The sequence below is a fragment of the Silene latifolia genome, chromosome 11 (genome assembly GCF_048544455.1).
Source record: "Silene latifolia isolate original U9 population chromosome 11, ASM4854445v1, whole genome shotgun sequence".
Classification (NCBI taxonomy): domain Eukaryota; kingdom Viridiplantae; phylum Streptophyta; class Magnoliopsida; order Caryophyllales; family Caryophyllaceae; genus Silene; species Silene latifolia.
Window position 1 is genome coordinate 169,429,125 of NC_133536.1, and position 12,424 is coordinate 169,441,548.

Consider the following 12,424-nt stretch of genomic DNA (forward strand, 5'->3'; position numbering starts at 1 on the left):
GGTCCAAAATATTATCATCTTTATAAAAGCCATATTGTAAGGTTTCAATATTCTAAAAAAAATCTTAACTGAATCAATTTTAGGACCGTAAATTCTTGTATAAGACGATTTTTACAATAATTTATATTAAAATCAAATCCGCGCATAAAAAGCGACCTTTCCATTAGTTTGAGGGAGCTATTAGCAAAACAACATGTAAAATTCATGGACAAATACCCAGGAGGGAAAATAAATCACAAAAAATCATAAACCAGGAATGTTGAAGACAATAACTTACATAAATAATAATTGGATCAATAAGTCTTGCTTAAGACGGAGGGTATCCGTCTTAAGGTTAAGATGGGTCGAATAGGTACTTTATTGTATGAATATGGTACAACAAGACCCATATAAACAAATTGACAAAAATATAGGGTATGTGACATTAAGAAAGTAGAACACTATTTAGGTGATAGTATGCAGAGATGAGTTGACATTTGAGATTAAAAAATTGATATTTGTTTACACTCCCAATGCAATTTAGTCTACGTAAGTTATAATGAGTTTTGGATAATTTGTTGTCATGTTTGTGTAATTTGTGACCATTAGTGTTGCAAATGAAATATGATAACTGTTGATGCAAATATATAAATTATTGAAACAAATGGTAACATATAGAATAAATAATAACATTTTAATATATTAATTATGTTGGTAGGTTATGCATGATTTACAATGATTTTGGATAATTTGTTACCACTTGTGCATAATTTATATAATTCAATAATGAAAATCTGTAATATGTTACCATTTTATTACAGAATGTAAGTTATATGAAATGGTAACATATAAGTAAACTGGTTTAGTTACTTATACTGTTTAAATAATTAAATGATAACATGTTGACAAATTAAGTGAACATATTAAAAAATGTAATGTGTGACCGTTTTGCAACTGCTTGTGACCATTTTTTTTATTGAGTGTAACTTACAGACCCTTTAACGTATTAGTAAACTGAAATGGTTACTAAGTCAATTGAAGTGGTAGCATATTAAAAATTTTGGTGAACATGTTGCAAAGAGCAATATACGACCATTTTTGAAAATAATTGTTTACATATGCTTACAATGTGTTACAACGGAGGAATTGGTGACATATTGCACAATTAGGTGAACAAATTGTAAAACGAATTACATAAAATAATATTTGATGAAGAAGCAATGGTGAAGAACACCGGATAAATGGTGAAGAATACTGAAAGGAATTAAAAAAGAAAATATTTTTGTAGTTGGGATAAATGTTGGAAAGCACATATGAAGAAAAACGAGTTGTATGGAGAGCAAATCAGTAGGGAGTACAAATAGGGCAATGATGTCAGTTGCAGCATTAAATGCATTTGTAGCTTGTACATAATAAAATAATAGATATTGTGCAGTGCGTAATACATGGCAAAGACTCAAATTAGAAACTCAGGTAAAGTTTGGTGGATATGGGTCAATTTGACCCGTCTTAATGTGTAAGACGGATAATGATGATCTGAAATAAGAATTTTTGTAATTGGATTCTTTCTGGCTACTTATCCATCTTTTGTTTGTCCTAAGTCAATCTCAAGAATGCCGCTGATGTGACCATAATTAGCGCATATTTAGCCCCCGAATTAGCCTTGTTCCCATGCTTTTTAGTGCATATTTGGGTCATTTATTGTCTTTAGTTCTTTGTTTTGCATATTCTTTGAGATTTTGATCCCTTGGTAGAAAAGGAGTGCAAATCTTGCATTTTCATGGCAAAACGAGACTAAATTGATTGAATTCAATGACCAAACATCAAGGAGAGACAAGATTAGAAGGCCTTTGTACATATGATAGTAGATGAGCAATGTTGAGAAAGGATCCTTGCATCCCCGAGGAAATCCCCAAGGATTTTATGAAGAAAAGGGAAGAAAAGAAGAAGAAACCGTGCTGAGCTACAATCCGAGCGGATTGTCCTGAATCCGCCCGTCCTCCACAAGCACAATCCGTGCGTCTTCCTTCAAAGACACCCGGACAACAACCACAGAATCCGCCCGGATTCCTCTGATGACGCCCGTCTTCCCCTGCCTCAATCCGCCTGTCCCGACTCCAATACGCACGGATTCCAGTACAGCGAAATTTCGTCTTCTCCAAGCTACAAAGAAAGAAGCCCTTCCTTCGAAAAATACCGGCTTCTCCCTGCTCAATCTAAAAAGTGTAATTACTAGTTTAGCCCTTAGTTAATCCTAATGCATCCACCTAATTTCCACTATAAATACCCCATTAGTCTAATTAGAAGAGCATGTTCTTCTTATCAATATTTAGAGTAGTTAATATCAATCAAATCTCTCTTTAGTATTGTAATCAACAATTAATCAAGTTGTAATACACGTTTTATTTCCTTAATCTCTCTTTTGTTCATCCTTTATTTTGGGTAATTGAAGATTATTTGGGTTATTATTGGGAGATTGACAACCTCTCAATCAAGCATCAAGTACTTCTCTTATTCTTTGCTTTATTATTGGAATCATTAGTAGGTATAATTCTCTTAATCCCTTTTTAATTATTGTTAATTACTTTCATTTATTCATCATGTTTCCTTTTGTTGGTATGATTGACAACCTTGCTGGCATGATCAACATGATAATGAGTGAGTAGTGACCTAGCTAGGGTTAATGGGTAATTAGGGGAAACCAACATGGGGAATGATTCATGCTTAAATTAATATGCTTTCATGGTTTATTTGCTTGCTTATTTTGATCTCAACTCATGCACATGTTATGTTTGATGAAATGTGAGCCTATGAATCCTTGCATTTTTTACCCATCACCTATCTTTTCAATGAGACTTGTAAGACATAAACCAACTCGAGTCTCATTAGACCATGCATGTTGTTGAGTAGGGAAGACTAAGTCGACTTGTAGGTGTTGTACAATCTAATCGATTCGGCTCCGGGACCCAAACTTTCCTAGGATTGTAAGATATAACCCAACTCAATCCATCACAACAATAATTGCTTGCTTATAATTTGAGAACATGTTTGTATGATCAATTCCCATGATTCCCCTATGACCCCATGGCACCCTATTGTTTTTTATCAATTGTTTACAACCCTTTTAATTCATCTTGCTTATTTACTTTCATTGCTATTTAGTTAGTGACCTTCTACATCAACCCAAATTGTGACACTCCTAAGACACCACTAGTTTCAATAGAAATCTCATCTCAATTCCTGTCCCTTGGGATCCGACCTTTACTTGCCTCTTTACTAATTGTAGAGTTATTTGTGAAGCTATAAATTGTGTTTTGATTCGGACGTGACCCAACGACAACATCTATTAAATTGTGAACACGAAACGGACCGATCAAAAACGGCGCCGTTGTTCGGGGACGGTGTTAACTTGATTTAGATTTTCTTATATTGTTATTAGTTGTGTCTTTCTTTGCCTTGGGGAAGTAAAACTCCTCAAGGTTTGTTCTAATTATTTTCAAGTTGTTCTATATTTTGCAAGATGGACCTTATAGATTGTTTTGTAGAGGACCACTTAAGTATACCTTTCTTCAAAGATCCCATGCAAGCATTGGAAGCCTTGGAAGTAAGTGAGGCTAAAAATATGTATTGGGAATTGGAGGTGGATCTTTTTGAGGCCGCTCTAGCTAACAAAGAACTTACTCATGCACAATGCGTATTGGTGCATAACATCCTTGTGGAAGCATGTCAACCCATAAAAGATGAGCAATCCATCCTAGAAGATATTTTACAAGCTCAAGAGCAAGAGGAACCCATCATGGAATTTGAATATGATGAGGTTGATGAGAATGAAGTTGAATATGCTATGAGAATGGAATGTCTAATGGAGATGGAGCAAATTCTCAATGAAACTCCAAAGGAGGAAAGTGAGGTATAAATTCCTACTTTAAAACCCCTTCCCCCAAATTTGAAATATGCTTACCTTGATGAATCAAAGACCAAACCCGTGATTGTTAATGATAGACTTGATGAGAACCAATTGGGAAAATTGCTTGATGTGTTGAAACAACATGAAAAGGCTATAGGTTATAGTCTAGATGACCTTAAGGGGATAAGTCCCAACTTTTGCATGCATAGAATTAATCTAGAGGAAGACCATAGACCTACCATTCAACCCCAAAGAAGATTGAACCCCCACATGCAAGAAGTTGTCAAAGGAGAAGTTATGAAATTGCTTGATGCGGGAATCATATATCCCATATCGGACTCTTTGTTGGTTAGCCCCGTCCAAGTGGTACCTAAGAAAGGAGGTACCACGGTAGTGACAAATGAAAAGAATGAACTAATACCCACAAGAATGATCACCGGTTGGCGTATGTGTATTGACTATCGAAAATTAAACTCCGCAACAAGAAAAGATCATTTCCCCTACCATTCATTGACCAAATGCTTGAGAGGTTAGCCTCCAACAAATTCTTTTGTTACCTTGACGGGTATTCGGGATTTTTCCAAATCCCTATACACCCGGATGACCAACATAAGACCACCTTCACATGCCCTTATGGTACTTTTGCATATAGGAGGATGCATTTTGGTTTATGTAATGCCCCCGCCACTTTCCAAAGATGCATGATGAGTGTCTTCTCCGATTACTTAGAGACCATAATGGAAGTTTTTATGGATGATTTTAGTGTTTATGGAAAGGACTTTGACTCATGTTTGCATAATCTTTCTCTTGTATTGCAAAAATGTGAAGATGTTAGTCTTGTTTTAAATTGGGAAAAGTGTCACTTCATGGTTAATGAAGGAATTGTTTTGGGTCATTTAATTTCGGAAAAGGGCATCGAGGTCAATAAGGCTAAAGTTGAGGTGATAGAGAAACTCCCACCTCCCGTGAATGTTACAGGGGTGAGAAGTTTTCTCGGTCATGCGGGTTTCTATCGCCGTTTCATAAAGGATTTTTCAAAAATAGCGAAACCCCTCACTCAACTTTTGCTTAAAGATGCCCAATTCGAATTCACTGATGAGTGTGTTGAAGCCTTTAATAGAATCAAGGAAGCACTAATCTCGGCACCGATCATCCAACCTCCAAATTGGGAATTACCATTCGAGATTATGTGTGATGCTAGCAACTACGCCGTTGGAGCGGTTCTTGGCCAACGGGTAGGGAGAGCTCTTCACGCCATCTATTATATAAGCAAGACTCTTGACTCCTCCCAAGTGAATTGTGATACCACCGAGAAGGAGCTTCTTGCCATTGTCTATGCTTTGGACAAATTCCGTTCCTACTTGCTTGGATCCAAAGTGATTGTATTCTCGGATCACCGTGATCTCCGACATCTCTTGATAAAGAAGGAGGCAAAATCAAGATTGTTGAGATGGATTTTGCTTCTTCAAGAATTTGACTTAGAAATAAGAGACAAGAAAGGAGCCGAGAATGTAGTGGCGGACCATTTGTCAAGGATCCGGTTTCATGATGAAAATGGAGAAACCCCGATCAATGACTCATTTCCCGATGATATTTTGATGGCCATTCAAACACAACTCGAAAGGCACATCACCCCATGGTTTACCGATTATGCTTTATATTGTTGGAAATGTCCTCCCTCCAAATTTGAATCACAACCAAAGGAAGAGATTCCTATTCGAAGTGAAGAGGTACTTTTGGGACGACCCAAACCTCTACAAAGAATGTAGTGATGGGCTCTACCGGAGATGCATCCCTCAATGTGAAGTCCAAGGAATCTTGGAAGGAAGTCACTCGTCACCTTACGGTGGGCACCATGGAGCAAGGAGGACCGTTGCAAAAATTCTTCAATCGGGCTTCTATTGGCCTACAATGTTTCAAGATACAAGAGAATTCATCATTCATTGCGATGCTTGTCAAAGAACGGGGAATATATCTTGGAGGAACGAAATGCCACAAAGGGGCATTCTAGAGGTGGTGATCTTCGATGTTTGGGGAATCGACTACCACGGTCCCTTTGTGACATCCAATGGGAATAAGTACATCCTTGTGGCCGTAGACTACGTCTCAAAGTGGGTGGAGGCCATTGCCACTCCAAATGATGATGCAAAAACGGTCACCAAGCTCTTCAAGAAGATAATCTTCCCAAGATTTGGAGTTCCTAGAGCAATCATTAGTGATGTAGGAACGCATTTCCATGAGAAGAAACTTGCATCTCTTTTGACCAAATATGGTGTTCAACATAGAACCGGCTTGGGATATCATCCTCAAACAAGCGGTCAAGTTGAAATTTTAAATAGAGAGATCAAACAAATCCTTGAGAAAGTTGTGAATAAGACCCGAAAAGATTGGAGCACAAAGCTTGATGATGCTCTTTGGGATTATAGGACGGCCTATAAGACCCCCATAGGAGCCTCCCCTTACAAACTTGTTTATGGAAAAGCATGTCATTTGCCAATCGAATTGGAGTACAAAGCTTTTTGGGCAATCCGAGCACTTAATCTTGATCTCAAATTGAGTGGTCAAAAGAGGATGATTCAAATTCAAGAGTTGGAGGAATTCCGACTACAATCCTATGAGAATGCAAAGATCTACAAGGAATGAACAAAATTACTCCATGACAAGAGAATTAGACAAAAGGCCTTGCACAAAGGAGACAAAGTCCTTCTATTCAATTCCCGCTACCGACTTTTTCCGGGAAAGTTGAACTCTAGATGGATGGGTCCCTATGTGATAACCGAAGTTGGAAAATATGGAGATTTTGAACTCAAGGCGGAAGATGGAAGCAAGTTCAAGGTCAATGGTCAAAGATTGAAGCCATATTATGAAGGAGCGTTCATTGGAGAGGTCGAGGTCACCTACCTCGGGCCTTCTCATCCTTAAAAGAACCATCAAAGGGAGAGTTTGGTGGAGTCCTCCCTAAACCACCACTTGTAAATATACTAACCCTCTAACTTGTATTTATAATTTTATTGCACTTCTTTTGATAATAAGCATGAACTCTTTTCATGAGAGTAAGTGAGGGAGGGTCACTAACGAATTTTTATGAAGGAAGGAACCAATTTTCAAGTGTGGGAAAGCATCAAGGAGAGGAAAGAAAGTCAAAGGAAGAATTCACAGCTTGAACACGTGCGTGTTCCCTGGAATCCGGCCGTCTTGCCAGAATCCGGGCGGCCTGAGGAGAATCCGTCCGTCCTGCTAAGCTGAGAATTCGAAGATTTTTTGGACTGAAGGAGAATCCGAGCGTCCAAGAAGGGAAGACGCCCGTCCTGAAGAATCCGGCCGGCTTTGTAGAAAGACGCCCGTTTTTCTACCTGTGCATTTCAAGAAAAATTCCTGGAAGAGAATCCGCCCGTCTTCAGTAGAATCCGCCCGTCCCGATAAAAAGGAATCCGAGCGTCTCATGCTCGGGACGCCCGTCTTGTGGCGTTATATTTTTGGAAATTTAGCTGTGAAAGAATCCGGGCATCTTACCCAAAATCCGCCCGTCCCAAGAAGCCTGAATCCGAGCGTTTTCTGCTCGAATCCGCCCGTCTTCCCACGTTGATTTAACCCGTCTTTTCTCAATTAAAATTACACCCCACCACACATTTAGTGACACATCACCCCTCCTTCCACTTGCATTATAAAACCCACCTCCTTATGACTCCCAAGCACATCCAAATCACTCTTAAACCCACAAAAATCAAAAAGCCCCAATTTTCTAGGGTTTCCAAAGGCAACACTCAATCAACAAGGAGCATCTCTATTCCTTCACAAATCAAAGAATCCAACTCTATAATCAAAGAATGACACCAAGGAGATCCTCTTTTAGGGAAAGGAGGAGACCAAGGATGAGGGGAAGTTATTCTACCTCCCATGTCAACACATTAAGAAGGGATCATGAAGAGATTGTAGATCTCACAAGGCTTGATGACTTCTCAAATGTGGAATTTGTCAATGATGTGCAAATATTAGTCTTCCACCGGTTTCTAAGTAAGAATATTCTTCCCACTAAGTTTTTATGTCATGCTACCTTGAGGAAACTTGGGATTTATCACCAAGTGGAAGCTCTCTTTGAAGTATTTGGTCTCTTAACCCTTTTTCGCATGTATGAACAAACTTATCGATCTCTTGTGCTTGAATTTTTGAGCTTTTTGAAGATTACAACCTTGAACAAAACAATTTGCATAGAGTTTAGGTTGGAGAATGTTTCTAGGATGATGACCCTTGTAGAATTCGCAAATGTACTCGGTCTCGATGTTTCGCCTACCCGAACATCGAAGCCAAAGAAGTATAGTGTTGAACCTTTGTGGAGGGCCATGACTGGCCGGGATTTCATACACACCAAGGAATGCCTCGCTTTTCATATCCAAAATCCAATCATAAGGCTTACTTATCGATTTCTTTCGGGCACTCTACTTGCCCGCCGAGATCCGGCCATAGTGAACCAATTAGACCTTGTGTTTATGGAATCCTACCTCAATATTCAAGGAAGAAATGTGTACCACTTCAATGCACCTCTAGTATTACTAGAGAAATGGGCAAAGTTTAGGAATGGTGACGATGATGGAACGAAACACATTGTGAATGGAGGACTCATTACTAGGCTTGCGAAGCATTTCAACCCGAGATTCAATGAGAATAATGAGTATGCTTCTCTTTTGGGAAACACGAGGATAAATGAAGATCTTATTCTCATTCATCACCATTGGATAACCCTTGAGGGGGTCGATAAGCGGATCAAGTGGTTAACAAAAGGAAGCGATCCGATATATCTACCAATGAACAACCTACCACGTATCTCCCCGAGAAGAGGACATTTGTCTCCAATTCCATCCTACCTCATCCCTCCAAATCCAACCCAACCAAGACAAGCACCACCACCTCAAAATCCACCACCACAACAACAAGGACAACAAACTCAAGATGAGAAGATCAAAGTGCCTCCTTACCCATTTCCTTACCAACCGTACAACCATCCAAATCCCTTCATCCTTCCACGTGACGACTTTGTCACGGGAATCTTACAAGATTTGCACTACCGCCAATACGAAACCAACGTGGATATTTACTATGCACTCTATCCTCAATACCACGATATGGTTCAAAAGGGAAAGATTAGTGAGGAAGGAGCATTTCCCTCATGGGCTCAAATGGACCTACTCTTCCCTAATTCGGAGAAAGCAAATGAAGGAGCAAACGGGAGACAAGAGGAGGGAAGCAACAATTCTTGTGGAGGAGACACGGTGGAGCTTGAAAGTGAAGAGGACGAGTTCATGGACCCAAGTTTGAGTGATGCATCAAAGGAGATATGGGATAGCGATCTAGAAGGAGATGATGCCGACCTCTAGAGGATTACTTCATAGCTAGGTGGAGCGGGCGAGAGGCACCCACCTAAGTTTAAGTGAAGTTCCCTCATCTCCTCTCTTTAATTTTAAAAGTTTCATGAAAAGAAGTTTGTGTTTTGTTAACTTTTATTTATTTTTCTTGATCATTGTTGGAGTAGTCCTAGCACCATAGAGGACTATCACCTCGGCCCCATTGAGGTGTTCTCATTTTATTGTTCCCACCTTTCAAAAACCAAATTGACAAAATTAGTTTCATGCATTGCATAGTGTGTGCATGAACTACACCCATCCTTGGACATTAGCAATAATGTCTAACTCGGTTTGGGGAAGTTAATGCATACACAACGGGAGGTAATATAAATTATCCTCTCCGTCATAAACAAAAACCATGCATCATGTTGTATAGATTAGTGTAGCTTGCATTTAGTGTAGAAATCATGCATCATGTTTGCATAATTTCCCATCATTTTGGCCATTGAGGACAATGCCCATATTATTGTGGGGATGGGGAATTCTAACTTAAATTTTATTCAAAAATCCAAAAAATTGAAAAATTTCAAAAAAATCCATAAAAATTTGAAAATTGAAAAACCCAAAAACATGTTTATTCCTTTTGTAGTGTAGTTATATATATTGTATATAATGTTGTATATATTGTGTCTGTTCTATCCTTGTTCACATTGATTGACTACGCCACATCCGAGACATGAGGATCATGAAGACCGCATGGTATGATCTTTCCAATCTCCTTTTCCCTCTTTATGTTAATGACTATGTGGCTTTATTTTGATTGATGCGGTATAACAACGTGAATTTAGGACTTGCATTTAGTTTATATGTCATATTAGTTGATAGAATCACTTGCATTAGGATGTATATATTAGTTGCATCATAGCATGTAGTTGCATTTAGATAAAACATTTTGAAAAGTGCCTAATTGAGAACTTTGACACGAGCAACTAAGCCATTACAAATACTTTTTCAAATTAAGACTTTGTCTACTAGAATGGTTGTAAAACACCCTAGATAGTGTCATACTAGTGTCTTTTGATCCATGACCCAAAGCCTAGTCAAGGGTTTGCATGTGAGTCACCTATCCAACCCCGTGATGCGATGTGGACTTGGTTAACTTGTCTAGGTGACCTTGATTGACCTTGTGGTAAGGCAACCCAAAAATACCTTCTATCAATAAGTTTGAAGTGCTCATTTCAAAGAATTTTGTCATGTGGAAGTAATTTAATGCCAAGGAAACCTCAAATGTTATGAAATGTTGAAATGTTGAGAAATTTAGTTGTTTTGATGGAGGCGTACCACTTCGATGTGCTTTGGAGAGGGATCCATTGAATTGGCCCCCCACACGGTTGTGAATTCGACCACCCAGAGACAGAGTGACTATCACCCCGAAAAGCTATTGTCTAGAGGTTAACCAGTTGCCTAATAAGCGATTGGTGAAAGCAAAGGACACTAGCCCGGAAGGGACAAACCCCATCTTAAATTTTTGAAATGTGAAAGTTAAAAGAGGACAATTTTGAATACTAGTCATATCCACCCTTGTTTATAAAGATTTGAGCATTTCATTCCCAAAAAGCCTTTTTGTCAAGCCACTTTGTCGAGCTTGGGACGATCCATCACCTTTACTTTTGTAGAGAATTAGAGACTTGTCATGTGATATTCTACTAGCATCATAGGGATCATCATTCCACCACCATCCGATCGCTCTTGACGAAAGCATTTGGAAATTGAGGACGAAAGTAGTCTAGTTTAACACCATTTGGAGGTGATTTAGTGCCATCCTCTTAGCCTTAGTAATTTGTTGAACTAGTATTTGTGAAGGATTATATGCTCTTAAATTTGTTCTCTTTTGGTTACCTCCGCCACTTGATGAGGAAGTAGCTATTCCTTTTGTAGATGCATCCATTATTTGATTTTGTGTGCTTAATGTTTGGATGTGTCGCCATTTTGGCAAGACCCACCTTGCCTTACAAGAAGGCATCCTACCTCATGGTCGTCTTGTTGTGAGTTGAAGGGGCGGAGTGAGACCCGCTAATTGTCTCATATCAGCTATGTTATTAGGTTAGTTTAAATAATGGTCCTAGTCTTTGTCACCTCTTTACTCGGGACGAGCAAATATTCGGTTTGGGGATATTGGATGTGACCATAATTAGCGCATATTTAGCCCCCGAATTAGCCTTGTTCCCATGCTTTTTAGTGCATATTTGGGTAATTTATTGTCTTTAGTTCTTTGTTTTGCATATTCTTTGAGATTTTGATCCCTTGGTAGGAAAGGAGTGCAAATCTTGCATTTTCATGGCAAAACGAGACTAAATTGATTGAATTCAATGACCAAGCATCACGGAGAGACAAGATTAGAAGGCCTTTGTACATATGATAGTAGATGAGCAATGTTGAGAAAGGATCCTTGCATCCCCGAGGAAATCCCCAAGGATTTTATGAAGAAAAGGGAAGAAAAGAAGAAGAAACCGTGCTGAGCTACAATCCGAGCGGATTGTCCTGAATCCGCCCGTCCTCCACAAGCACAATCCGTGCATCTTCCTTCAAAGACGCCCGGACAGCAGCCACAGAATCCGCCCGGATTCCCCTGAAGACGCCCGTCTTCCCCTGCCTGAATCCGCCCGTCCCGACTCCAATACGCACGGATTCCAGTACAACGAAATTTCGTCTTCTCCAAGCTACAAAGAAAGAAGCCCTTCCTTCGAAAAATACCGGCTTCTCCCTGCTCAATCTAAAAAGTGTAATTACTAGTTTAGCCCTTAGTTAACCCTAATGCATCCACCTAATTTCCACTATAAATACCCCATTAGTTGAATTAGAAGAGCATGTTCTTCTTATCAATATTTAGAGTAGTTAATATCAATCAAATCTCTCTTTAGTATTATAATCAACAATTAATCAAGTTCTAATACAAGTTTTATTTCCTTAATCTCTCTTTTGTTCATCCTTTATTTTGGGTAATTGAAGATTATTTGGGTTATTATTGGGAGATTGACAACCTCTCAATCAAGCATCAAGTACTTCTCTTATTCTTTGCTTTATTATTGGAATCATTAGTAGGTATAATTCTCTTAATCCCTTTTTAATTATTGTTAATTACTTTCATTTATTCATCATGTTTCCTTTTGTTGGTATGATTGACAACCTTGCTAGCATG